Source organism: Papio anubis, chromosome 19, assembly GCF_008728515.1.
Source record: "Papio anubis isolate 15944 chromosome 19, Panubis1.0, whole genome shotgun sequence".
NCBI lineage: Eukaryota > Metazoa > Chordata > Mammalia > Primates > Cercopithecidae > Papio > Papio anubis.
This window is the reverse complement of record NC_044994.1, coordinates 40,316,097-40,342,793: the sequence shown is the minus strand read 5'-3', so window position 1 is coordinate 40,342,793 and position 26,697 is coordinate 40,316,097. Positions and strand designations below refer to the sequence as shown.

The 26,697-nt window shown below is 47.1% G+C and overlaps 1 protein-coding gene across 1 annotated transcript in view; it reads left to right on the top strand.

Annotated features, from left to right (window-relative positions):
• The window catches only part of ZBTB7C (zinc finger and BTB domain containing 7C), a 312,925-nt gene that overhangs the window by 140,766 nt on the left and 145,462 nt on the right, over window positions 1-26,697 (top strand). The window contains exon 2 of the mRNA XM_021930110.2: window positions 12,496-12,557. The gene's annotated coding sequence lies outside the window, so the exon portion shown is untranslated. The remainder of the gene's footprint in view (window positions 1-12,495; window positions 12,558-26,697) is intronic.

The window sequence follows — 26,697 nt, the reverse complement described above, 5'->3', positions numbered from 1 at the left end:
TGAGGGCACAGTGAGAAGGTGGTATCTGAAACCAAGAGCAGAGCCCTTGGCAGAAGCTCAACTGGCTGGCACCTTGACCTTGAACCCTCCCAACCTCCAGAACTATGACAGATTTCTGTTGTTAAAGTCACACAGTTTATGACATTTTTGTGACAGCAGCCCTAGCTGACCAATACAGCATTTATTTAAAAATATGTAAGTGAAGAACAGAAATTGCTTTTAAAAAATTGAGAGGTGTTGGCCGGGCGCGGTGGCTCACGCCTATAATCCCAGCACTTTGGGAGGCTGAGGCGGGCGGATCACGAGGTCAGGAGATCGAGACCATCCTGGCTAACACGGTGAAACCCCGTCTCTACTAAAAATGCAAAAAATTAGCCGGGCGAGGCGGCGGGCGCCTGTAGTCCCAGCTACTCGGGAGGCTGAGGCAGGAGAATGGCGTGAACCCGGGAGGCGGAGCTTGCAGTGAGCCGAGATCGCGCCACTGCACTCCAGCCTGGGCGACTAAGCGAGACTCTGTCTCAAAAAAAAAATAAAAAAAATAAAAAATAAAAAATAAAAAAAATTGAGAGGTGTTATCTCTGGGAATTGGGGCTCAGTGTGGAGAGGGCTGGAGCAGGGGCTGCTATTTTTCATTGCTGGGCTTTTATTATTTTTGATTTTGTAAAACCATGTATATGTATCAGTTTGATTTTTAAAAGTTAGCCAATTCAAAACAATAAAAGTAATTTATTGCCTTAGGTAAATGAAGAGTTTGGAAGCAGGATGATCTTAAGGAGCAGTTTGATCTGGTCCCTCGTTCCATTTTTCTGTGATAGCTCAGCATTGCTCACTGGACTTCTTATGGTAACAAAATGGCTGTAGCAGCCCCAGGCCTTGCAAGCACCTTCCACATCTCCAATAGTGGAGCATCTTCCCCAGAAGTCCCCAGCAAACATCTCCTTATATCTTATGTGACAGAATTTAGTCTGGTCACCATGGCCAGGGAACAGAGCTGAGCTGATTGGCTTAAGCCAACCATGACCCACCCCTGAAACACATTGGCTGTGGGGGCCAGGTGGTATCTGGAGGAAATTAGCTTTCTCTTACCAAAAAGAAGGCAGAATGAAAGGTGGATGGTTCAAAATAGCAAATGTTCACTACAGATATGTTCTTCGGAAGGGCATTTTCCTTCTACTTTTCATGAGTTGCAGGTGCCTGCTAACACTGTACTTGAGATTGGTTGGTTGGCTGGTTGGTTGGGTGGGTGGTTCATTGATTTGGTGGCATTTGGGTTAAATATTGACTTTTGCTATATGTGACCCATAAAGCTGGGTCTAGAAAAAAAGACTTTCCGAAGGGAAGTTAAAAGAGGAGAGCATCTCATACAACATGAAGGATTTCGGAACGTGAAGAATGAGAGATGAGTCCATGACCACATCTTCTTAGGGGGACATGTGCACAGCTGTGACGCAATTGGACATAAATGTAGCCTCAGGAAGACGGTGTAATTGAGAGACTCCTAGACATTCCTCTGACCCCCAAATCCTTCCCCAAGCAACCTACTGCAGATGCCTGAAATTACATATTAGAAACTCACCTCTGTAAGAAGTTCCTGTCACCTCTGGGAGGGTGGTGCATTTGGCTGTTGTCCGTTACTAAAGCTGTAAAGTTTGCCAAATCCTTCCTAGAAAGCTGCAATGGGAGGAAGTCTTGGGTGGAGATGCAGGGAGGGGAAAGGTATCTGGAGAGGTACAGCCCACTCCCCACAGGGTGGAGTAGGAAAGAAGCAGCCCCAGGGGAGGACTGGACCAAGGTGGGCACGCCAGCATCAGGTTCTTAGTCTCTGGAGAAGTAACCTTCCTAGGTCTGGATAAGGGGGGCACTAGATGCCCTCTAAACTGCAATTAGCTGACTTGCCAAATTTACCAGCTTTCTCCATTCCCCCTGACTGATACCCACAGCTAGAGGAACACTTGGGACAGGAAGGCTGCTGTCCAAGATGTCCACCATGTCTGCTCCCACCAGCTGAGCCAAATGCTTTCCTGGAGGCAGCTGGGCTTCGTTCCCAACCCTGTTTATGCCAGTGGAACTTGCTATTGTAATTATGCAATTTAATTAAATATTATACAAGCCAATTAAATACTGTTGCAAAAAAAAAAGAAGAAAATATTTCTGGCCGGGCGTGGTGGCTCAAGCCTGTAATCCCAGCACTTTGAGAGGCTGAGACGGGTGGATCACGAGGTCAGGAGATCGAGACCATCCTGGCTAACCCGGTGAAACCCTGTCTCTACTAAAAAATACAAAAAACTAGCCAGGCGAGGTGGCAGGCGCCTGTAGTCCCAGCTACTGGGGAGGCTGAGGCAGGAGAATGGCGTAAACCCGGGAGGCAGAGCTTGCAGTGAGCTGAGATCCGGCCACAGCACTCCAGCCTGGGCGACAGAGCGAGACTCCGTCTAAAAAAAAAAAAAAAAAAAAATTTCTATGAAAACTAAGTTGAAGCTTTCGAAAGACACAAAAACATTTTTGAGTCATTTTGAGTCATTCTTTTTTAAATGCTGTTGAGTTAGGTGTGGGTGAAACAACTGTGAAAGGTTGGGGGAATATCAAAAAAATTTAGAGAGACTTTTTACACTCAGATTATTTTGCCAATGTATTTAATTTGTCATTCAACTGGAAAAAAAAAAAAAAACCCTGAAACTGGAAATTGTAGGCAATGCCATATGTATTAGTGTGTTCTCACACTGCTAATAAAGACATATCTGAGCCTTGGTAATTTATAAAGAAAAAGAAGTTTAATGGACTCACAGTTCCACATGCCTGGTGAGGCCTCACAATCATGGCAGAAGGCAAAGGAGGAGCAAAGTCACGTCTTACATGGCAGCAGGCAAGGGAACATGTGCAGGGGAACTTCCGTTTATAAAACCATCGGATCTCATGAGACATACTATCACGAGAATAGCAGGGGAAAACCCGCCCCCATGATTCAATTACCTCCCACCAAATCCCTCCCACCACACGTGGGGATTGTGGGAGCTGCAATTCAAGATGAGATTTGGAAGGGGACACAGTCAAACCATATCACCCATATGAGTATGATTTATGTAAGAAATAATAGAAACAATTTACCAAAAAATAGAAAGTTAAAAGACCTTAATGTTACATCAAAAATTTGGTACAAGTATACTTGAATGAATGTACAAGTATATATTACAGGTTAAAATCTTTCAGATAGCTAACTATTCCAGTCAGCTAAGAAGGCCTCTGCCATAGTATATTTGCCAGGGCTTTAGCTCCTAGAAACTCACTCCCACTTCTCTGAATCAGAGGCTGGTGTGCAGAGATTACGTTTTTGGGCCACAGATGCTTAGCTGGCTGAGTTTCCCAGAGCTGGCAAAATTGGGAGTAGCCAAGGGGAAGCAGGGATGGGGATGACTTTGGCCTGAGCCAGTCCCTCTACCCGCTCCCACATGTGTCTCTGCAGGGCCTGAACAAAATGCTGCACTCCAGCCCCCACTCCTCCTCCTCTGTTCTCCCTTCCCCACAGCTATCCAAAGACTCAGCCCAGAGTCAGCTGGCGGGCATTTGGGGTTCCTCAGCTGCCCTCCTGGCTGTATTTCCTGGTCCTCTCTGTACATGCCATCCGCTCCAGCCAGACCTGGTAACTCACTGCCCTGGTGATGCTGGACCTGTCCCTGCCTCTGAAGCAATGCTAAGAATCTCCCCTTTCTAGACTGCCCTTCGCCCCTACCTCTCCAAATCCTCCCCATCCCGCAAGCCTCTGCTTACTCTGCTGCCCCTGGGAGCCCTCTCAGATTATCTCCTGAGCTTACTGGGCGTGATCACCTTGCTGTACATAGTTCTTACCAAGGTTCACTGGCCTAACCACACCTCCCCCCAGCTATGAAAGTGGAGTCCTTCTTTAGCCCCTTTCTAGATTTTAGTTCAGACAACCCCACCCAAAACCACCACTCTGCATGAATGCACATATTTCACCACGGATGCTCCTGCAATGGACAGAGAGCTGCAGGATGACTTATAAGCTGAGGTGAGAGACCCCTCCTCCCTGGCTATCTGGGCAGGGGGTGGGGTGGGAAAGGAGAAGGAAGTGGGGGATGGGAGATGGAGCTGGGTCTCTTCGCCTTCTCAGTAGCTCCCTGCTGGCAGCCCTTGCTCAGATTCGCCTAGCTCCAGGAGTAGTTCCCTGAGTCTAGAAAAAATAAAGTGTACATGACTGAGCAGGAGGCCCAGATTGGGCAGCCAGACTAGGGAGATGAAGCCTTTGTTCCTTGGACAGGCTCGTCTGCCCTCCCCTCCCCTGGCCCAGGCCCCACTGTTGGCCTTGGCTCTGGGCTCAGCCCTCCCTCTTTCTCAGGGCTATTTTAAGATTCCAGGCCAAGGTCACAGAAATGTGGACTTCTAAGGGGCTGTCACCCCAGAGCAATGACTGAAGGAAGATTCCATGCTCTCAGCCACACACAGACGCAACCTCCCCCACTCTCTCTGAATCACACCATGACTTCATGCCCTGCTGGCAGGGAGTAGACCCCAGCTGACTCCCCGTAAATGCTTGCTGGGCTTCCCAGAGGCACCCCCACGGTGGGTCCCTGGACCAAGGGGCTTCATTCTGCTTCTGTCTCCACACTGGTGAGGCAGGATGCTCAGAAATGACTCCATGCACCTGCCACCTTGTTTCAGTGGATCCTGGCCTCTCCGCCCTTCCCTGCAGGAGCTGGTGAGTGTCCATCCTGCTGGGGAAGGGAGCGAAGCAGAGCAGGTGCAGCCAGGAGAGTCACTTCTGAGATACTCTCTCAGCACTGCGGCAAGTGCCCCCATTAACAAACACAAGGTTTCTCCTATGGCCTGTTCCTTCCACCTGAATTCTGCTATTCATTTTGTTCAGCAAGAACTCTGTTGGGAGGTTGGGTAAGGGGCTTATAATCAGATTTTTTTTGGATGGGGGAGCAAGAGGCACGCAAATAATTACTATTTAATTACTAAATAGTAATAAATAATTACTGTTTAATTACTAACTAGTAAGAAATAATTACTGTTTAATTACTAACTAATAAGAAATAATTACTGTTTAATTACTAAATAGTAAGAAATAATTACTGTTTAATTACTAAATAGTAGGAAATAATTGCTATTTAATTCAATACCTGTTTATTGAACACCTACTATATCTGGTGTTGGGAGTGTGGGGACTAGGAAAAGGCTGGGCAGAGTCTAGCCTCTAGACCTGCGAGGAGGTGGCTAAGTCTATTATAGATCCTTCCTCTGGAAGTCAGGGAGTGTGTACCTGGCCCAGGGTGCATTCTCAGAAAGAGTGAATTAAGACTAGAATCACTGCCTAATAGCCAGAGGTGCCCAGGTTGCTGGGGTGCACAGCCCTGTTTGCATCACCAGCTGGAGGCCCTGCTGGCCTCCCCACTTGACTTTCTCACACTGTCTCTAACATTTCGGCCAGACATCGTTGCACTTCAAGTTGGGAGGATCGTGCAGGTCTTACAGTCCTCCAAGTCCCCAGCATGGGGCCTGGGAGTCCAGTGGAGACTCAGTGATGCCCCGTACTTATTGGCCCAGAGCGTTGTGTTTTGAAATAGTTGATTTTTTTAAATTAAGAAACTTTATTATTTAGAGCAGTTTTAAGTTAATAGAGAAATTGAGCAGAAACTACAGAGAGTCCTTACAACATATCCCTTTTCTATACCCTCCCTCGCCCTGTTTCTCTTATTATTACCATCTGGCATTAGTGTGGCACATTTGTTATAATCGATGATGCAATACTGACACATTGTTGTTAACTAAAGTCCATCATCCACTGGGTGCAGTGGCTCATGCCTGTAATCCCAGCACTTTGGGAGGCTGAGGCAGGCGGATCACCTGAGGTCAGGAGTTTGTGACCAGCCTGGCCAACATGGTGAAACCCCGTCTCTACTAAAAATACAAAAATTAGCCAGGTGTGGTGCCGCGGGACTATAGCCCCAGCTACTTGGGAGGCTGAGGCAGGAAAATCGCTTGAACCCAGGAGTTGGTGGTTGCAGTGAGCCAAGATCGTACCATTGCACTCCAGCCTGGGTGACAAAGCAAGACTCCACCTCAAAAAATAAAAAATAAAATAAAGTCAATCATCAGCCGTTTACACTGGAGTTCACTGTCTGTGTTGTACCATTTTATGGGTTTTGACAAATGCCTAATGTCGTCTATCCACCTTTACAGTATCATGCAGAATAGTTCCACTGCCTTAAAAATCCTCTGTACTCTGTCTATTCATCCCTTCCTCCCCCAGCCCCTGGCAACCACTGATCTTTTTACTGTTTCCATAGTTGTGTCTTTTCCAGAATGTCATATAGTTGGAATCAGACAGTATGTAGCCTTTTCCAATTGCCGTCTTTCACCTGCTTTCATGTTTTTTAGAAATATGAATTTAAGTTTCCTCTATATCTTTCTGTAGCTTGATCGCTCATTTCTTTTTGTCGCTGAATTATGTTCTGGTGTCTGGATGTTCCACAGTTTATTTATCCACTCAGCTACTGAAGGACAGCCTGGTTGCTTCCGGTTGTTGGCAATTATGAATAAAGTTGCTATAAACATTTGTGTGCAGGTTTTTGTGGGGATCTAAGTTTTCAAATCGTTTGGTAAATACCTGAGAGTGTGATTGCTGGAGTCTATGGTAAGCCTGTGTTTAGCTTTGTATACAACTGCCAAACTGTCTTCCTCGGTGGCTGTACCATTTTGCATTCCAAGGGTGGTTGATTTTAATATTGGAGATAAATCAAACTGCAACCCATCAAACATAGCCTCTGAAGGATCCTGGGAGGAGCAGCTACTGCCTCCCTGTCACTGCAGACTCTCAGCTGAACAACCTCCAGGCCTCTCAGGACTGAGGCTGGCCCACCTGCTGTGAAAACTCAACACACCAGGCTTCGTTCTCACCAATCACTGGGCTCCCACTAGTCCCAGAATTACTTTCTCCAGGAATGCGGTCAGCTATCATTTTTGTGTCTGCCCCATGCAAGGCACTGAGGACTGAGCAATAAGCACAGTGCTCAGTGTCCTCCACCTGCCACCATGGAACTCACCTCCCAGAGAAAAGCCAGCCTTGCTGGCCCCAGCTAAGGTCCTGCACCAAGTGTTTCTCCTTGTTCTCTTTATTTAATTCTTGCTTCAACCTTGTGAAATAGGATGCAAGTAGCATTATTATGCCCCATTTGCTGGTAAAAATCTGATGCAGAGAGAGGTCAAGTCACTCACCCAATGTCACACAGCTGGTCGATGGCAGGGCCAGGCTGCCTCTGAACCATGAAGCATTATGGCCTCTTGGGAGCTACAGACCCTGCCACAGGACCCATGACCTGGCCGTCCTCCCAGCCACAGATGCTCACTGAGGGTGGCCATGTGCTCATCTTCCACCTGCTGGAAGGTCAGAGGAAGCAAAGCACTGCCTGTCCCTACCCACTTCTTCAAGGCGAGTGTGTGTAGGTCCTGGGCAGGGAGTTTGGGAATCTGACTTCTGCTCTTGTCTTTAGTGTGCTCAAGGCAAGGTATTTGGCCCCACTGGGCTTCCGTGGCCTTGGTTGTAAAGTGAGAGATTTGTACGACTCCCCCAAGCATGGGACTTTTTCCCCCGAAAAGAGACTCCAAGAAGAACAACACCAATTTTGTGTCACATGCTGATTATAAGTGCTGTGCCAGAGAAAGGTTAGTGCAGATTGGATGGTGGGGGGAAGATGTCATGAATTTGCCTCAACTTTCAAGGCCTCTCTACAAAGGCTGCTGAGAGGAGAGGTCTTTAGCAATAGGCAAAAAGGCCATGGACAGCAAGGCTGTGTCTGCAATGGGCTCTGCACTGTGCTCAGCTCAGGGCCTGCCTCTCTGGGGTGCCCAGGGCCTCCCATGCACTTTGAAGCCCATGGTCATTGTTTCATTCTAGGCACAAAATCCCACTGTCCCCAAACCATCCTGTCTAGTGGCTGGTCCCTTCTGAATGACATTATGCAGGCTAAATTTCATAGTAAACTCACAAGTCACAGAGGTACAGTTGCAAAGGGCCCCTGAGTTCATGGGCTTGGTTTGAGCACTGCTTCAGTGTCTGCTAGCTGGATGGCACTAAGACAGTTGCTCAACTCCTCTGTGCCTCCATCATCTTGTCTATAACACTCCTGCAAGGAGTTGGCAGGCAGGACTCACACCTTTTCATATCTGCATCCCCAGCAGGTACTCAACAAATGTGTTGAATCTATTCTACCTACCTGATACATACATGGGAAAATACTTCTTTAATCATAAGCCATCATATAATTAATATCAATGGTAATGTTAAGATTAGTATTAATGTTGTTACTTATAGAGTCTTGATTCACACTCAGTCTTCTTGCTCCTGATAATCCCAGGCAGTCTGGAGGTGGGGGCATGAGTGGCCACACAGTCACAGACAGACATTGCACTCCCATCTTCCCAGCATCTGCCCACACCCAAGGCAGAGAGAAGAGGGACCGATGAGGATATGGAGGGAAAAGGATGTCGGGAAAAGCCTTGGCGAACAGCACTCTGGTCAAGGGCCAAGTGTTTCTCCCCACAACAGCAGGCTGCAGCCAGAGCCCCTCCACTCCACTCCCTGAATGCTGCTTCCATTTCTTGCCTGTGGGGAAGAGCCAGGAGCATCTGTCCCACAGAGGCCAGCCCTTGACAGACAGCACTGGCTGGTCACCGAGCCAAGGACTGGAGAGACAGAGCTTGGATGATGCCCTCCTGCCCCTTTCCAGCCATTTTTGGAGATTTGAGAAAACAAGTCATTAGTCTTGAGTATTCCTTAATGATCTAATGAGAGCAAGGCGAGCCAGGTCGTCAGGATTGAGAGCACCCAGGTCAGGGCCTGGGAAGGCACCTGAAATGATTAAGAACCTTGTTCTGGCTGCAGAGGCATGAACTCATGCCGTATCTATCCAGAGGCGAGGGGCATCTGGAAGGATGGGTGGGGGAGAGGCAGTAACTGCTAACTTGGAAGGTCACTAGCTAATTTCACATTCTTAAAATCGAATCATAATTTTATTTTCCTAAGTTGGAAGAACCTTTGAGACCACCCCTTGTTTTGCAGATGGGAAGACAGAGGGGACGAGGCTTGTCCAGAACTCCTGTGAGTCTCCCCCTGTCTCCAAGGCCTGGATTTTTTCTTTTTTACTTGTAACATTATTTTTTAGGCTTAAAGTACATTCCAAGAAAAAAAAATCCAGGGCATAGAAAAAAATTACCCATGCTATTTATTCACTCTCACTTGGAGAAGCTGTTAGCGCTAATGACCTTTCCAAATTAATAAAATCTGTAAATGCTCAATTGTTTATTGCACACATTGAGTTACACCTCTAAGTGACTGGAAGGAACTGAACATCCGCCTGGAATATTTAGCTCCAGGGCACTGCAGCCAGCAGTCATGCTTTGTGCCCTAGGCAGGGGAGCTATGGTTAGAATTCCCTGAGAAAGGAGGCAAGGCAATCTGGCAGCCGTGGTATGCTCAGCCCTGAGCTATAGCCTGTAGTAGACAAAAAATGTTAGCAATAATCATTGCTCAGGGTTCCTTTCAGGGACTTATTAGAAGAGACCAGATTTTCAGACAGGAACATAGGATAGTACCTAAGCAAGTGATTGATTACAGGCTGTGGCATTCAGAGAAAGTACAACTGGGAGGGATCTGGAAGGCTTGATGAGGGAGGTGGACTTTGATGTGGACCCAGTAGAAAGAGCAAGATTAGGTCAGATGGTGGGCACAGGAAGGGGCTTTCTAGGCAGGGGCCATGAGGTGAACAAAGGGTAACAATGAGAGTGTAATAAGAGCCCAGGTTCCCAGTGGGGAGAGCAGGCAGAGGACACAGGGATAGGACTGGTTAAGCGGAAGGAGGCTGAGTTCTGGAAGGTGATGGTGTTTGGATTTCAAGAGGTGGGAACAGGAGAATCCTGTCTCTCAATTCTCAGACCGCTCTCTCTGTCTGAGGCCACATTGCACAAACACCATGCTTACGAGCCAGGGGCTCTGATAGTGTTTGACTGTGTCCCCACCCAAATCTCATCTTGAATTGTAACTCCCGTAATTCCCAAATTCTGTGGGAGGGACCCAGTGGGAGATAATTGAATCATGGGGCCAGATTCCCCTATACCTCTCTCGTGGTAGCGAGTGAGTTCTCATGAGATCCGATGGTTTTATAAAGGGGCTTTTCCTCCTCTTCACTCTGCACTTCTCCTTGCTGCCACTATGTGAAGAAGGATGTGTTTGCTTCCCCCTCCACCATGATTGTAAGTTTCCTGAGGCCTCCCCAGCCATGCAGAACTGTGAGTCAATTAAACCTCTCTCCTTTATAAATTACCCAGTCTCGGGCATGTCTTTATTATCAGTGTGAGAATAGACTAATACAGGCTTCCTGGCCAGTCACACTGTCCACTATGTCCTTTGGTCCTAGTGAGTCTCCCTGTCCAAGCTTGTGAATGACACAGGCCACTCTGACTTCCAAAATGAAGATGGACTGAAGTCTTGCAGAGAAACAGTGTGGAGGTGTATGCTGTGCTATTGTTGCAGGGTGATTTTTATTTTAACCATTTGTTAAGTGTATAATTCATTGAAAACATTCACACCGTTGTGCAATCACCACCATCCATCCTAGAACTTTTTCTTCTTTTCAAACAAAGCTCCATCCTCATTAAACAATAACTCCTCATTCTCCTTTCCCTGCCCAGCCCTGGCAACCACCATTCTACTTCCTGTCTTTTTTTTTTTTGAGGTGGAGTCTTGCCCTGTTGCCCAGGTTGGAGTGCAGTGGCACCATCTCGACTCACTGCAAGCTCCACCGAGTAGCTGGGACTACAGGCGCCCGCCACCACGCCCTGCTAAATTTTTGTGTGTGTTTATTTTTAGTAGAGACAGGGTTTCACCGTGTTAGCCAGGATGGTCTCGATCTCCTGACCTCATGATCTGCCTGCCTCGGCCTCCCAAAGTGCTGGGATTACAAGCATGAGCCACCACGCCTAGCCTTCTACTTCCTGTGGAATCATACAGTATTTGTGTTTTTGTGACTGACTTGTTTCACTTAGCATAATGGGCTGGAGGTTCATCCATGCTGTAGCCTGTATCAGAATTTCCTTCCACTTTAAGGCTAAATAAAATTCTTCTGCATGTATATACCACATTTGTTTATCCATTCTTCTTCCTATAGACGTTTGGCTTGCCTCCATCTTTTGGCTATTGTGAACAATGCTGATGAACGTGGATGTACAGATATCTGCCCCAGACCCTTGCAGGAGGATTGAGCTTCTTAAAAACAAAATGCTTCTAGCTTTCAAATGATCAGGGCTGATCTGCCAGCCCTTGCTGCTAAGGCTCCACAAGGAGCAGATTGCCAGCTTGCCATTGCTTGTGTGCTAAGACCCTCCTCTCTTGAGCAGAGCTGCACAGTATCCTCTGCCAGGGACACAGATCGAAGCTGGCCTCTCGCACCCACCCCTTTCCCCATTCCGAGCTAGGCTGCTCAGTCTGCGTTTGGCCAGTGTCAAGGCCTCTTTGCCTTCACTTCGTATCCTGAAGTGCATCAGTCATGTCGAATTTGTCCCTCGCTGAGGTAGCAAATGCTTTGTGCCCTTGCTTGGTAAGTTCTTTCCCCCACCTTTGAAAATGGATTTAGCCACGATTGTAAAAGCCAAGTAAAATCACTCATGAACAGTCTCCCCTGCCGTCCAAGGAGCTCCCCACTTCCCGACTCCCTCCAAAAATCCACGTATGCATCAGCAGAACTAAAGGGCATCCTGTCTTGAAGCATCACTGCCTCTGGGCGTTAATTGCCCAGACTCACATTACAACACATTACAGTGGTGACACACTCAAGCGAAATGCAGGAGAATTCACAGTTCAGGTTAGCGTTGTCATTAACTCAAGTCTTTGGTGTCAACTCCCTCCCGCCCCGAACGTTCCTGCCTGGCCTCACAGTCAACCTCCACGATGCATTTTCTGGCCTTTGTTGGTTTGTGTCAGCTCTTGAACATTATTTAAATGTAGTTTGGGGTCCATGAATGCAATTACCATTGTGTTATTATTCAGAGCCAGATTGTTAAGATGCAGGCAGCTGTACAAGGAGATGCCCTGTGCTGTGAGGTCCAATTTAGGAAGGCCTTCCGAGCTGCACGCGCAGGGTTGCTAGGCAACCCCATGCTACAGAAGTGGAGGCCTCACTCCGGAGTGGGAAGAAGCCGGGGCGCCTTCAGGGAATTGGAGGCAGTGGTCAATCTGAGACTGGCACAGCGCCGGGGAGGGAGAGGGAGGCGGCGTGGGCCGAGCCCACGGGCCTGGAGGGGTGGGATCCTGCGAGGAGCGAGGGGCACCCACCCAACTAGCATGCGGTGTGCCTGGGGAGGGGAGAGTGCTGCTGGGAGTGAGAACACAGAGAAGGTGCAGAAGCCTGAGGTCGGCCAGGAAACTGCTGAGGATACCCAGAGCAGATGCTAATATGATTCTCCGTCCCTTTCTTCTCTTTGCAGGAAATGAGCAGATTTGCAGAAAAACTGGTGTCCTGAAATTTAAAACTAAGGCGTCGGTGCTTGTGAGTATGAATTTTGCTTTTTTTAGTTCTGTGGCTTAACAATGTTCCTGGGAAGTAGTTGGATTTCCCTGTTAGAGGAAAAGAGCATGACCTGGATGGGATCGGCTTTTGGTTCTTCTTCTGGAAGGTTCCTCCCTCAGGGTGGGGCTGAACCCAGGAATGTAAGGCATTGAGTTGAAGGAGGGTGGTTTGAACCCTGGCTCTGCCCTCTAAGTGGAGAATGTTCCCACTGGCTCGTGAAAGAGTCACTCCCTTGACTTGATTGCTGTGCGGGAGAGCAGGACTCTAGAAAAAAGAGAAATGTGCTTTTATTTTTTACTTGGGGCCACAAACAGTTTGTACAATTCTAAGTTTGCTGCTAGGTTGACCCCCTATTCAGAACAGTAAATTCTCATAGAGGCCATTTAACAGTATGTTAAACTAAGTGCAGTCACAGGAACCAATCCATTAATCAATCTGAGAATGTCATTAATCACCAGGTGCCAGGCAGCACCTGGAGGCTCTGGGAAATCCACGAGAAGCAGCAGGCATTGGCTCTGTTTTGGAGGAGCTTTCAGTCCAGTGTGGGAAGAGAAGACACCTGCACATGAGACAAAGAACTTTATGACCAGGTGTGTGCGCCAGCTCTGGCTGGCATGGCCCGGGCAGAAATGCTGGGGATGGGAAATGGTTAGGGAAGACTTCCTGGAGAAGGAGAGGCTTGAACTGGACTGATGGAGGAGGGAGGCCATAGAAGGAACGGGTGAATGCCTACGTGGAGGATGGCGTAGGCATGGGTCTGAGGGTGAGAGGGGAGAAGATGCTGGCGAGGTTGGACAGGGCCAGGTGCTGGAGGGCTTGGCATGGCTTCAGGAATGATCTAGATGCAAAGAATCAGGATGGAATAAAGGATTCTTCACCTATGTGAATAAAATTTAGTTTCTGCCAGTTTCTCGGCCACTCTATGACATGAAAATGACTGCATAAATTTTTCACAAACTTGAGGTTGTACTGGAGATCAGTCTATACACTGAGTGGATTACAGGAAATCTACATTGGAGATATTCCCTTTGTCTCAGAGAGAGAGAGAGAATAAGACACACACACACACACACACAGAGAGAGAGAGAGAGAGAGAGAGAGAGAGAGAGAGAGAAACTTCTCCAGACAGCTGCAGCCAAGGGCCACCAGAGCCCTGTGAGGCCACTAATGGGACCACATCCTGAGCTCCTGGTGGACAGTCACCAATACAGCACTCCCAATTGTCCGCTTGCTTTTCCCCAGAACTGCTTCTCACACAGGGAGCTCTAGGTACTGTGCTGGGATTTATTTATTTAATGATGATTAATTAATATTTGTCCCAAGCAAGCAGGAGAAGGTAGCTAGTTCTAAATCTCCATAACAGCAGCCAGTATTCACATTGCATGACCAGTTCACAGCACACTTGATGGTACTGCCTCATAGGTGTTTTACAAAGGCTCTGTCCAGTATTCCCGTTTTGCAGATGAAGAAACTGAGGCTCAGAATCGTTCAATATTTGCTCTAGTTTGCTCTGCTAGTAAGTGGTAGAGCTGCCTAAGACGTCCACACTGACTTTCCACTGCACATAACTGGACATCGCTCTGATTATGCAACAGGCCCTTTTGGCTCAGCCCTTGCCTCCTGCTTATTCATCCTGGGGAAGAAGAGTAATTGTTGTGCTGCCCCACGGCGTCCGGTTGTCGGAACTCTCTCTGTTCTGGATGTTCGTGTTTTGCTGTTGCTGGCTTTCGTGGGCTGTGTAATGTCAGACTGGTGGTCTTCGGCGAGGCAGGAAGGTGGTTATGGTGCTGCCTTCAAGGAGGAAGGCTCATGTGTGCTTCCAACTCCTGGGACCACCCTCTGAAAAGATGCTGGAGGGCTTCATTTTGAGCCACTGGTGACTGACTTAGGTTGGGCTTCCTAGAAGCAGAGCCTGAGTCAGGTTTCAGTGGGATGTGATGCATCCAGGGAGAGCTCTTAGGAAACCCTTGTCAAGGAGAGAGGGAAGCTGGATAAAGAAGCAAGAGCTGAGTGAGAATGTGGTCTCAGGGCAGGTCTCCCTGGGTCTGGTCCACGTCAACTGCACTACAGTGATGTCTGACTTGGAGGCAGGGGGCAGGGCTTGTGTGTCCCCTTGTTTGTCAGCAGCTGCCCCCAGAGTATAGCTGGTGGTGCAGCCTCCAAAGCATCACCTTAACCAAGAGTAAGGATCCAAGAATGTCATGAGTGAAAGCTGTGTGCCACACTCAGCAGCTGGGGACTGGTCACCCCCAGCACGTACAGAGACCTGGACAGAGCATCAGTTGCTTTTATTCTCATGCCTGCAAGCACCACTGTTGTCAAGACGGCCACATGTCATTTTCACTGACCTGGCAGTAATTTTCATTGCAGTAAGGTTGTATTTTGGGAGTATAAGTATTAAAATAGAAATCAATACCGAAGTCTGATTTTTTAACTGAAAATAGCGTGTGCTTTTTTAACTGGAATTTTATTCTTAATAGACACTATCGTCTCATGGCTCTAAATTCAAAAGTACCAGAAGGTATATTGTAAAAAGTCTCCTCTCTACCTCTGGCCTCAAGCAGGCTCCTATCCTAGAGACAACCAATATTGCCAGAGTTTTGTGTTACTTTCCAATGATAGTCTGCACCCAACAACATTGTGGTTTAGATTCCAAAATTTTGGTGAATCTGATGCAGTATAGGAAGGTGCCACATTCTTGGGTCTTTAGAGTCAGCAGTAGGGGTTATTCCAGAAGGGATTGAACTGAAATAGGCCTTTTCTTTGGAGAGGGAGCAATTAATAGCCTGATTCAGCTCTCAGTGGAACGTTTAAAATGCATAAGAACTTCACAAACGTTTTCAAACTCTTTAGAGTTACTATATAAACAATTGATACAGGAATTGTAAATTACTTTTACTTCTAATTGCAAATAATAAATTATTTTTATTACTAATTGCAAATAATAATTATTATTTAAAGCAAATTATACATACAATTTAAATTCTTATTTAAAGCAAATTATTTGAGATACTGTGTGACAGCCCCTGGAATCCCCAAATATTTAAAATAATTTAAAATTTCACTAACTTCACTATTTAGTACAAATTATTGAGGTCTCCCTGCATTTATCATCTGATGCCATTTGCATGTCATGTATTCTGTTTCCAAAGTGCATTTCGATTTCCTGCATTGTCAGCACCATGTGAATTTTCACTGTGGTTTCCTTTTATGAAGTGACTTGACTATAATTTGGAGGTACTTTCTCAACATAGGATCTGGTCCAAGATGGAATGGGTTCTTTTGGTGGTAAGCCCCCTCTGGTAGAAGGGGCTGAAACAGGAGCTAGGTCATCTGTCAGCACAGTTACACAGCTGATCCACACTGCCTGACAGCAGGCTTAGAAGATGTCTAAGGTCCTGTCATAGCTGAGTCTCCTCTGTGCATCTTTGGTATCATCATGGCCTTTAAAGGCCATTTACCTCACTTGAATTCCAGGCTGTGGGGCTCACACTGGGCACTTATCTTCTGAAGTTTGGTCTTGAAGGCTCTGTTCAATGCTTGTATACATTTTCCAAATTGAGCTTATTTTGTAATCATGTAGGCCTGGCAGATATGTTTTTCTCTTGCAAGCAAGCTCCCTTCTTTCAGGTCTCCTTCATGTTTATACTCTCTCTCAGGTTACAAGAAAATCCTCTAACTTGTTCATGACCTGTTCCAGCCCAAGACAGATTTTGGTGGCACCCCCATGAGGCAATGAAAAAAAAAAAAATCTCATTTCCGTTCAAGAAATAGAATCATTATCTTGATTGAAATAATATCTTTCCTCAACCTGCAACCAGATAAAGCATCAAATTGGTGGAGTTTCCTTATCACTGCACAGAGTTTGCAGGACACAGAATAATGGCCTGTCAGCTGCCTCTGGTGGGGTGGGCTCTGTAATACAGAGCCCACAGCTCCTGGCCTGGTTTGGATTATACCATGTCTGGTGCAATGTAAAATAATTCAATTAATGGCAAATATCATCATATTAAAAGGAGAAGGTAGCATAGACCCTAAAACAGAGTAAGCAATAAATGCAGCTACTGTAGTGGTTGTTTTTATTAGACACATCTAACATGCATAGGCAATTGTGGGGGTGGCTGAAGCCTACAGATATTTATGTCCTTTAAGGATGTGAGTACTTTGGAACCTGCAACCCCTACTAGGCCTAAGATTCCAGGGCTTCAGTGGGAGTAAGGGGGTGACTGGGTTTGAGAAGGTGGACCAGGTCCTAGTTTTTGGTAGCAAACAGGACAGCTAGAGGCCAACAAGCCGATATATTTGGGAAGGGAGCTGAAAGAGCTGTGGGTGGGGAGGCAGGGGGTCTGGGTTCCAGTCCTGATTTGCCATCATTGTCATGCAGCTTTGGGCTCTTGGGGCCTCAGTCGCCTCTTTGTTCAGAAAGGATAACATGGGGGTATCAGGAGAAGGAGGTGAGGCAATGTTTGTGCAAAGCCCAGGATACTGGCTGTACCTTTGATCCTTCCTGTCCCTCGTCCACTGAGTGGGGAGGCTCTGCTACAGCCCAGGCAGGTCTGCCACATGGTAAAATGCTGATTCCCACGCTCTTTTCTTATGCACTGCTCAGCTCACAGCACTCTTCCATGGAAGTTTTCCTTAGCCTTAGAGAGCAAGGGGATAGAGTGTCATATAAACAGCATTAGCTCAGAGTGCAGTCCAGTCCAGTCCTCGTTACCTGCTTGCCCCATGGCTTGGCCTCAGTTCCCTCTTCTATGAAAATAAAGGGGTGACTCAAGGATCTCAGTGACTTACCTTTCCAAGCAACTACTCTGTAACAGGCACTATTTCAACCATTTTACGCTTATTAATTAACAATCCTCACAACAGTCCTATGCATTAGAAACTTATACTGTCTGCTTTTTACAAGTGAAAAGTAACAGAGAGGTTAAGTAACTTGTCCAAGGTCACACAGCCAGTAAGTGCTAGAATTGGAATCTGAAGCCAAGCAATCTGGTTAGAAAACTTAAAATGAACTGCATCAGGACTAAATAATACCATCCAAACAACCTGGGCTTTCATCAGACCCTAAACCATAATCCTATTATAGAGAGAAGCAGTAATAATAATTATATCTTTGTGATGTTCTAGGAGGCTGTAGAGATTGTTCCTATACCTGGTGGGAGGTTGAATGATATTCTGACTAAGATACCTGATCCTGGTAGCTCAGATCTCTTGCCATGGATCCTGTAAAAGTGTTGCTAGCTGTATATACTCTGTAGAACACCAAGGTATGCGGGCCTTGCCCTCCCACTTACTTGCCTTCGTCTGGCCCACCCCCATCACCCTGCAGAGCCCTCCTGGGCCCTTGGGGCTGTGCTGTCTGCCAAGACTTCCCCAGAGAAGGAAACCATCCCTCCCAAACACCACCCATGCCTGCTTCATTTCCCTCTCTCCCCAGGCATGGCATAAGTGACGTGAAAGCTTCTATCTCTAGACCCTTGTCTTCAAGAGGAGTGCTGGCCTGTCATTGAGCGTGCCTGATTACCATGGTAATCACCAGCGAATGGCATGATTTTATAATATATTTCCATCTGAAATATGAACAGGTGTGCTGGGGAAATCAACATTTATCAACAAGATAGGTCTAGGGAGATTTATATTGAATTTAGGATTGCTCAAGGAAATGGAAGGAAAGAAAGGGAGGAGGAGGGAGAGGAAGGAAGGAAGGAAGAGGAAGGAAAGGAAGGAAAAGAAGGAAGGAGGGAGGGAGGGAGGGAGGGAGGGAGGGAGGAGGGAGGAATATCTCATACAGGGGAAGAGGAAAAGGAAAAAGGAAAAGGAAAAGGAGAAGGAAGGAGAAGGGAGAAATATCTTCCTTGCAGTCAAGAGACGTCCAGCCCTGACTTCTGACCCATCTAAGGAAGGGAAGGAAGGGAGGGAGGGAGGAATATCTTCCTTGCAGGCAGGCAGGCAGGAGGGAAGGAAGGAAGGAGAGAGAAATATCTTCCTTGCAGTTGAGGGCATTCCAGCCTGACTTCTGACCACTCCCCCAACAGATGCTCCTTTCCTGCCCCTCCCGAGATGGTCTCCCATCCTGGCTTCCAAGCTTGTCACTCACATTCCTCCTGGCTCTTCCCTTTTCTCTCTCCTTCCCAGTGCTTAACTACCTGTCCAATCCCACCAACCCTGGGAAGCCCACCCAGCCCCCAGGAATCTCTGCCTCCTTGACCACCTGCAGCACCCACATTCCCCACATCCAGCATAGGAGAGTCTTTCTCCACAGCTGGCTGGAAGGCCCCCAAGTGACATGCATTCATCTGCTGTGTAATTCAGCCACCAGGCACAAGCCTTGCTCAGCCATTCAGGATCCCTTATTGGTTGGGGACTCTGGTCCCACCCACTGTCCTCAGAAAAGACAAGCCTCTGTTGAGCTAAGAACTTCTCTATTTACCTAGGGCCCCAATTGAAGACATCACCAGGACAACCTCTGGGTGGCTCTAGAGCAGAGCACCACAGCCAGATTGGTTTGTTCCTGCTGGAGAAATGGAATAATCTGCATTGTGGTATTTCTTCCAGAGGTAAAGGCAGCAGAGGGCATCCAAGGAAATGGCAAGGCAGTTTGATCTTTAAGCCTAGTGGTCCCTGGCATTGTTCCCTCCACCCACTTCAAAATCAATGGGTATGAGAAGCCACACTCGTAGGACAAGGAGGGGTCTTCCTGCTGCTCCATGGCCACCCTTGGTTGGGGAAAGGTAGGGCCCCGGAAGAGGCAGCCTTGCCCAGAGGGCCCTGGCACAATGGGACACATGATGGGCTCCACTGCTTTGCCCTGGATCTGTCAGCGTCTCAGACACAGAGCAGGCCAGGGTTTTTCTGTCATTGCAAGCAGGAGAACAGAATGGACCCGATAGAGGCTTCTACATGAAAGGCCTTCGTCTTTACTTTCAAGTAGACAATGCATCAGAGAAGTTGCCAGACCCGCTCTGACGATGCGACAGGCATCAGCTAATATTTTGATTTTAATAGAATGAATAATAAAGAGCCCCAAGTGTCTCTCAGAACTAATTTTGAAGAACATATTCTGCCACATGTCCCTCTAGTTGGATCAGGCTCCTAAAGAGATCATAACAAAAGGTTTAAACCAAAAAAAGAAAGACAGGTATTCCTCCACCAACTTTTCTCTCTTTTAATTTCCTTCTTGTAATGCTTCTCACAGAACAGTAACTTATGAAAGGATGAAATGAAGTTGGAACAAGAAGCAGCAGGCAGAAGAGGCCCGACGTGGCAGCCCTTGCTTTTGTTCTGCAGTGTGAATGGCTTTGCGGCAGATGCCCTCCCTGAGATGCCCTCCCTGAGCATGGCAATGTGGGGCCTCCCGGGCAGACAAGTACCAAATACATTTAAGGGAGAGGGCACTGCCTCCCTCCACAGGGGTCCGCATGAGTCAGGAGCCTGGCAGGAAACAGGTGGCAAACTCCAGTTTGTAGACAATTTGGAGAGTTGAGTTCAAAGGCCAGTGCCAGGTGCAGGGAACTCTCAAGACCCAGTGCAGTACCCCAGGGCTGTGAACACCAGGGAGCTGTTACACCCGGGGGCACTAAAGGGGCAAGGAGAGGGAGGGGCTGCTGGAAGCAGAGACAGTGAGGGTGGGGTGGAGGGGCGACCTTACTGGGGCTGTGACCTCTGGTCCAAGGATACAGCCAGTCTGAGGCCTCCCTGAAGAAAGGGATACAAGGCATTAAACACCCCAACTCCAAACCCCAAACTCCCTTCCTCCATTCTCCACTTAGGGCCCTACAGGCTGAGCTGACACAAGGCCAGAGGCAAGGGAGCCCACTGCTGTGTCTGCAGGGGTCGGCCTCCCGGGGCAAAAGAAGAACAGAGTGGGGTGGGAGGGGCAAGCACAGGCCTTGGCCCCAAGGTGGACCCAAGTTCTCAACATGCCAGGCCTGGCCTAAGGGCTGATGTCATGGCCTCCAAGAAAGTCCACAGCTCACAGACACACACAAACACACACACGTGTATACACACACATGCACACACCTTCCTGTTGACCAGGGATTATAGTTCCTTTTGCCAGAAACACAAGAATGATGGCACTGTCACAAAAGGTTTCCCTGGAAGAGGAAAAATGGGGCCATAAATGAATCCACACTGAAATGCCACCTTGGGTCCCTTACCCAGAGAGGAGGAGCTGAAGGAAGGGACTAGAATAGTTCTAGCAAGGTGCCACAGGAGTCACCAGGAGGGGGCCTTGAAGAAGTGCCAGCCAAAAGGAAAGGCTTTTGCAGATGAGGACACCCGAGTTCTAGAAGCTGAGGCCTGAGGGTGAAACAGGAGGGTGAGGGGGCCACTTTGCTGGTGGAAGCCACCCTCCAGCAGGTGCTGCTTGTTCTTGGCTCACGGTCCTGCTCCAGACCAGAAGTGGCTCTTGGAAATGTAGACAGCTCTCAGCTCTGTGCCCTAAAGGGGTTTATGCTGATGAAAACACCGCCAGTGAAGTCATAGCTCCCGTAGATGTCCAGCCCACACTATGGGGGGCCTGGGCCAAGTACTTGCAGGCATCATCTCTTTTCATTGTTCCAAGAGCATGAGGTGGGCATGGCCCCAGAGGAGGGTGCAGAGACGCGAGAGGTCAAGTCACTTCTCCAAGGCCACACACTGAACCCAGATGGGTTTGATTAGGAACTCCTCCCTGGCCTGGCTGCCTGCTGGCAGTCCCCTGGCTGAGGAGAGTCCACTCCTACAAATAAGAGAACATCTTTCAAATATTGGAACATACATTTACATTTTTTATTTGGGAAAATTTTTAAATTACAGAGAAACTGCAAACATAAAAATAATCCAAAGAATATCCTCATATTCTCATATCTCAGATTTACCTGCTGTTCGCATTTTACAGCACTTGCTTAATCATTTGTGTTCTCTCTTACACACACACACACACACACACACACACACACACACGTGTTCTTCCTGAACCATCTGAGGGTAAGTTCACCGCTTCATACTTCAGCATGTGCTTCCCAAGGATAGGCATATTCTCTGACATAATCATAGCATGGTTGATCAATACATTTAACATTTATACAACACTTTTATCTAATCTATCCTTTGTATCCCTATTTTGTCAGTTAACTTCATAATGTTCTCCCCAGCATTTCTCCCTCCAGTAGATCTCATCTAGGGTCGGATATGGCATTTAGTTGTGTCTCTTTATCTCCTTTAATCTGGAACCTTTTCACAGCCTTTCTTTGTTTTTTATGACATGGACATCTTTGAAGAATACAATGCCCCCACTTATTTGTAATACAGTATATTCCCTCATGTTGAATTTGTCTGATGTTTCCTCATGATTAGATCTAGGTTTTGTATTTTTGGCCAGAACCCTGCATAAGCCCTCTTGGTTCTTCTCAGGTCATCATCAGGAGGCCCTCATTGGTGATGTTAATTTTGATCTTTCAGTCCAGGCAGTGTCTGATTTCTCCATTATAGGATGATTTTTTTTTTCTGCCTTGGAACTAGCAAGTGGTCTATGGGGAGACATTTTAAAACCATGCAGTACCCTGCTCCTCATCGGTCTCTCCCTAGATGTAGCACCCATTGATGATTCTTGGCTTATCCAATCATTAACACGAGATTGCACAATGATGCATTTCCAACTCCAGCACTGCCTCCATTCTTGCCAATGGACCCTTGGCATTCTACTGTAAGCAATAGAATGTATTTATGTATTATCTGCATAGAATGATGAACTCTGGTTTTTCCAGTGGTTTAGAATTTCTCACCTATGATATTTTGATACACCACTATCCCTATTTTGAGTATGTTCTTACTTTCTGGTATAGAGGAGATTTCCAGGCTTATCTTGCACCTATCCTGCACTAGCCCTGGAATCAGTCATTTCTCTGGGGGGCTCTGGTTCCTTTTATCGAGGAAAGGAATGGTATTAGACACCCAGATCTGGGTTTGCTCATTGCTGTGTATCTTTGCACCTTGGCCCTTTCAGGGGACAAAACTAGGAAATACATGCATCCATATACCTATACATCCACATATTATTCACCCATACACATGCACATACACTTACATATTTGTATTTTAGAAATCGTGAATCCACACCAATACCTCTAATTCCAATCCATCTCTACTGGGTTGTTTCCTGCCTTCCCCCTCTCATAATTGCATGTCCTTCTTCAGCAGTGAAACCTGGGCTCCCCAAACTGTCAACAAAATTCACTCATTTACTCATCCTATATTACATCTAAAATACTCTCAGAATTGTTTCACCCAAATCACTACAACCAACAAACCTCCTTCCCTTCATCCCCACCTCACCATGCCATGTTCATAAATTACTAGGATTAGTTTTTCCTTCCTGATTTTTTCTATCCTTCAGGGTGGTTATAGTCTTTATTTGAACTACAGTTAGGTTTCTTTTTTTTTCAGTTTGAGGGGTTTTTTTCCTTCTCATTCTTATTAATTTAATTTTTAAAAATATGTAGGACATTAACATGCTTTCAGAAGTCAAACTATACAGAAAGGTATAGTTAGATATGTCACTCTGCTTTGAAACCCATTGCTTCCTTGTAGGTAATCAATTTAATTGTTTTCTTCTTATGCATCTATTTATTTGTATAAAGAGAAGCAAAATTATACGTTGTCTTATTTCCCCTTTCTTACAGAAAAGGTAGCGTATATATAGATAGATAGGTAGACAGATAGATATAGATTTAGATGTATTTACATTTTACTTTATTCATTCAATAATATTTCCTTGCAATCACTTCATATCAGTCCACAGAGGTCTTCCTCACTCTTTTTTACAGCTGCATAATACTCCATTGTGTGTATATATCATGGTTTATTCACTTGCTCTCTTACGGATGACCACTTAGGTGGCTTCTCATATTTTGCAACTACAAATAATGCTAATTTGCTTGTGCATGTGTGTTTCATCTGCTTGGGATTCTGAAAATGGGATGATCAAGTTGAAGAGGATGTAGTTTTGTTAGGTGTGGCCAGATTCCCCTCCATGGGGTTGTGTCAGTTTGCGTTCCTGTTTTCCCACGACCTTGCCAACAGATGCTATTGTCGAGTTTTGGAATTCTTGCCAATCTCACTGGTAAGAAATGGTATCTCATTGTAATTTTAGTTTTTACCTATTTTATTATGAGTGAAGTTGAAATTTTTTTCATGTTTGATGATCATTTTTACTATTGCCTTTTGTGAATTATCTGTTTATATCTTTTGTTCATTTGCTATTGGATTTTTGGTTCTTTGCCCCTCCATTTTTTTTTTTTTTTTTTTTTTTTTGAGACGGAGTCTTGCTCTGTTGCCCAGGCTGGAGTGCAGTGGCCGGATCTCAGCTCACTGCAAGCCCCGCCCCCCCGGGTTCATGCCATTCTCCTGCCTCAGCCTCCCGAGTAGCTGGGAGTACAGGCGCCCGCCACCTCGCCCGGCTAATTTTTTTTTTTTTTTTTGTATTTTAGTAGAGACGGGGTTTCACCGTGTTAGCCAGGATGGTCTCGATCTCCTGACCTCGTGATCCGCCCGTCTCAGCCTCCCAAAGTGCTGGGATTACAGGCTTGAGCCACCGCGCCCGGCCCTGCCCCTCCATTTTTAAGAATCTTTTATATACTAGTGACATTAGCCCTTTGTGTATGATATATGTGACAAATATTTTCTCCCAGTTTATTATTTGCTTGTGACTTTACTTATGGGAATTGTCATATAAATTTGTTTGTATAGTCAAATTATCTAATCTTTTCTTCTTGCAGCCAGGTCAGCCAGGTTATAGAAGAATTCACCCATGTGGAAACGTAATTTTTAATGGCTATACAATGCTAAACCATAATTTTCATATGGATTCTAAAAGATGAATTGGAATTCTAGGTTGATGGGGTGGAGGATGAAGGAGGGAGGGCAGATGGGGAGCCAGTCTGGAAGCTGGAGCAAGCCCTGTTGATTTTAGGATGGGGACAGGGGACAAGTGGTGTCTGCCCTGTAGCGATGGACATTCACACGAGGCATCAAGATCAGTCCCCGTGACACAGTCCAGTGACAGGACCCACTAAGAAGGGCTGTGGACTTTGGAGGAGGGAGAGGTCCTTTGGGTTGGGCATTGAGTCTCTGGGGCAGGGCCAGGACAAGGATGAGGCAAGTGAGGCACTCAGTGTAAAATTTAAAGAAGTGCTCACTCTCAGGGGCGTGCAAGTGTAGGCCTGGCACCTGACAGTGAGTGCCTCCTTAAGTGTGGTGCCCTAGGGCCTCACCTGCCTCCCACTACTGCCTGCTCTTCCTTGGGGAGAAGAAGGATTTGTCAGGCCTTGGAAAGATACAAGTTGAATGGATGAGAAAGGGGTATGTATCGTAGACCCTGAGACTGTGTGTGGGAGAAGCAGTCCATCCATGAGGGGACTAGCCCAGTTAGGAGTGGTGTGGTGCTAGAAAAGTGGGCTGGGAGGAGTTTGGATTTTATCCTGAAGGTCCTGGGAAACCACTGCAGGACTTTAAGAAATTACGCCAAACTAGGGGAAATGGAGATGATAACAGCCACTTCCCAGAGTTGATGTCAAGATGAAATGAGATAATCTACATAAACCCTTTCAGTTGGTGTGGGGCCTGACGTGGAGTGGAAGCTTAATCATCATAAGTTTCCTGGACTTTGAGGGGATCTACTGATTTTCTTAGTCAGGTTTGGGTCTAACATCATAAACACAGCAGGACTGTTCAAATCACAGTGTAGGAATAGAAAACTAGCAAAACTTGAAGTAAACTAACTGTCCACTCCTGTCTGGAAACATCTTGGGAAGAGGAAGACGGCATGTTCAAGAACTAGAGGAAAGTCGAAGCTTTCAAGTTGCTCCAAGGCCTCCATTCTCAGAACAGAAACTGAGGCCTGGGAAGGCTCTGCAGTGAGTTCATGGCTATGCCAGAGGCTCCTCTCCTGCCCCACACTCCCCTCCCACCACCCCCTAGACAGCGCCTGTGCTCGGACAGTCTGTGAGTGTCTCCTCCCTGAACTGTGCTGACCCTGAAAGCAGAAAAAGCGAGAAGCAGACAGGACCAGGCGGCCCTTCCCACCCCCACTGTGGCAGGCTGGCCTGGGACAGAGCAGAAGGCCCTCTTTGCCCCAGGCCAGCTCCCTGAAGGAGGGGCTGCCCAAGGAACTGAGGGCTGTCATTGCCCTCGACTTGCCAGCCCAGTGAAGGCCATTCCCTGTGACCCCGTGGGTCACGCCAGTCAAGTGTGTGGGAAAAATAAGTGTGCAACGATGTGGTGGGTGTGTCTTTCAGAGCTCACTGGTCTCCCTCTCCCCCAGCTCCCGCTGATGGAGGCCAGGAGGACGCCTGAATCTCCCAGACACACTCATGGAGGCAGGGCACACAAACTCGGCTCCCAGCTCCCAATGCTCCCACCTGCTTCAGGCCTGCAGCTCCTGCTGAGAAACCTAACAGGTCCTGGGCAGATTCCCAGCCTCCAGTCCTCCCTGCACCCCTGCCTGCTCCACCAAGCTGTGCAAATGGCTGCCTGACAGGCCATCATGACATTTAAGGGCACTGGGAAGCCCCTGATGCAGACCCATCTTCCCACCGGCTTAAAATCCATTCTCAATGCGTCCTTAGCCTCATCATGTCCTGTCTGTGGCCGAATCCACTGCCATCTCTTCTCAGATGCCTTTCTCAAACTCCAGAGGAAGAGTGGCCTTCTTCCTCTGCCTACAGCCTACACAGTAGGTTTCAGCTTTTGGGGCAGGCCTGGCCACGTCCGTTTCTTGTCCCAGGTAGCTGTGAACAAAACTGTCTGCCTCTTTCAGTATGAACTACCCAAGAGCTGGAGCTACTTCTTATTCGGCTTTGATATCCCCAAATGCATGGATTGAGTGACTGACATGAAAACGGAAAGACCACAGGCTTCAGATACTGGAAGGATTAAGCTTGAAGTCCGGCCTGATACTTGCCAAGTGGCCTCAGGGAAGCCACTTACATTGTCTGAGCCTCCATTTTCTCATCCATTCAACAGGATGATGGTATCTACCTTGTAGGGTTGTTGCCCCACATAAAGTAGTCAGAGTGTCCAGCCCAGGACCTAGGACCCGGCAGGAACCTGTTGCTTCCTTCACAGATGCCTACTA